Consider the following 2,505-nt stretch of genomic DNA (forward strand, 5'->3'; position numbering starts at 1 on the left):
CCACCCTCCAGCCGCACGCTCGGACCCTGCTGCTCTCCTTTAACCCACTTCCGGCCTCACCACCCCGGCGCGGAGCAGTAAAGACGCCGGCGAGGGCTGCAGGCGTATCCGCCTCCAGGCGCGGGATGAAGGGGACAGGCAGGCCCCTAAAACCATCCCCAGGCCCAGGCCGGCCCTAGGGTGCTTAGCAGAGCCTTATTGTCCAAAGCACCTCCCTCAGCTGTCTCCTGAAATCTCCCAACTCTGAGAAAGAGTGCAGAAGGTTGAGCCCCGGAAGCCCACGTAACCAACAGGCATAATCCCACGCTCTGGACCCCTAGTTCAATGCCCCTCCCACTACCTGCAGTGCCTCGGTTATTGACGCCTCGGGTCTTTAGATAGTTATCGTCAACTCTTCTTCAGATGTTCAGTCTCTCTGTCCTTGGAGAGGGTGAAGGGAGGGGCAGGGGAAGGTTTAGGATCCTCCATTTAAGGAGCCACCAGGGCTAGAAATTGGATGGGAGGGGGACAGTCAGGGCAGCTGTGATAAAGGCACTCCAGATCAAGAGGAACCTGTCCTAGAGGCAGGAGAGGGAGCTGGGTGGCAGTGATGACCCGAGGCCACATGAGGTGGACAGGAGAGACCCCAGAGATGGCGGGTGAGAAGGAGGAAAACTCAGGAGGTGCTGAGGCACTGTGGGCCGGCCCTCCAACTCCTTCCTGGAAATGGGAGACTTGGCTAGTAGCTCCTCCATCCCACTGGCAGAACTGAGGCTGCACCCAGCTGGGGCCCAAAGAGCCTCCTCCCTTTGCTCCCCACCATCCCCTCCCCATCACTCAGATTCCAATACAATTTCCAGCTAACCAGCATGTCGATAGAACAAGTCGGGCAGCCGGATTGCTGGCCAATTACAGGAAATCATTCTGCTCCACAGCTCAGCGCCCAGGGAGAGGGAGGGAGGGAGGAAGGGAAGGGATGTGAGGGAGCAGGCACCCAGCTTGCAGGCTGGGAAGGGGCTCTGGCTTCGGGTGGAGCATGCAGTTCCCAGGGAGGGACTGGGATAGGAGAGCTGGGGTGGATAGGGAGGCTTCTGGAGCTGGGGGGTGTGGGCCAGCAGGGGTTCTTCCTCATCAGAGCTCATTCCCCAAGCCACAGAGATGAGAGCTAGGAGGAAAGGTGTCTGATTGGAGTAGAAGGGAGCAGAAGGGCAGATAGTGAGATTAGTCACCTCCAGAGTCCAGTGTTTGGGAATGAGGTTGGTACCCAGGCCTCCCTGGCCCAGAGGAACTCTGAAGGATCATCCCAATGCCCAGAAGTGGGGCCCACATGGGCAGGACCTGTGCTTCACATCCAGCCATGGACCAAGGGGTCCAGACCCCCCTAAGGGGATCCTGGAGAACAAGGAGAAGGGGTTTAAAGAGGAGGCACGGAGGAAAGGTGCTGCAGCCTGCAGCTGAGTGGTCCAGCAACAGTCTCACTTGGTGAAGGGCTAAGTCTGGAAGCATCCTTCAAGACTCCAGAAGGTGGGACACAGAAACATGGGAGGGGACAAAGTCTTCCCCACTTATCTTCCCAGGGCCTCTGCCTGGCCTTCAAGAAACTTTCCCTCCTCTCAAAGGGCCCCCCTCTCCCTCTCTCCATCCATCTGAATCTATCCCTACCTCCCTTGATGAGCCAGATGTGTTTGCCACCCCCCTCCCACCTCCCACCTGCATCCCTCATCACATCTTTCCCAGAACTGCCTTAACTACCTTCTGGCCTTGCCACCCAGTAGACCCTGAGGTCCCCCTGATTCCCAGCACCAATGATTAGCTCCCTTGAGTGGTGCTGGGCTCTATCCCAAAGCAGTGAAAGATCCTTGACTTACAGGAATTTCTCCAGGGACTAACTCCACCCAGCGACTGACTACTGTTGCTCTGTTTGTCTTGAACCCCAAAATGAGTTAGGGGTGACCCAGTGATCCCTTACCCTGCTCCAGGCTGTAGCCACCTCCTGGAAGCCCCCTCCCAGATTCCTCAGCATCTTTCTGCTCCTTCTCCCCCATTCTAAACTCTCTCCTTCAAACCCCCATCAAAGGTGGAGCCTGGGTTAGATTCACCCCCCTCCCGTTCCGCACCTTGGTCATCCCAAGGATACACAGCCAGGCAGACACCCCGGAGAGAAGATAGATCTCTGTGCCCCATGCACCAGGCACGCAGCTGTGCTCAGGAAAAACGCTGAATGAATGCAGTTGACTGGCAAGGCCGGCTTCAAAGTGGTAGGTGCATCGAGAGGGAGGGTCAGGGCCCTGGGGCCACTCCTACCCCAGGATCCCTGCCCGAGCCCACAGGCTTGGACGTCCGGAATGGGGGTGTCGGGGCTGGCCCCTTTGTACAAAGCAGGCGCCCTCAGCTCTGAGAGATTGAGATCAAGCCGCGCGGCTCGGACTTGTAAGAGTCGCCTTTCGCGGGCCCTCCCTCGGGCGCTGCCTCTCGCGGGCCCAGGGCCCAGTGCTCGGCGATCCGGAAGAGGGCGCCCCTCCCGCC

Source organism: Bison bison, unplaced genomic scaffold (genome assembly GCF_000754665.1).
Source record: "Bison bison bison isolate TAMUID 2011002044 unplaced genomic scaffold, Bison_UMD1.0 scf7180017861046, whole genome shotgun sequence".
In the NCBI taxonomy this organism is placed as follows: Eukaryota; Metazoa; Chordata; class Mammalia; order Artiodactyla; family Bovidae; genus Bison; species Bison bison.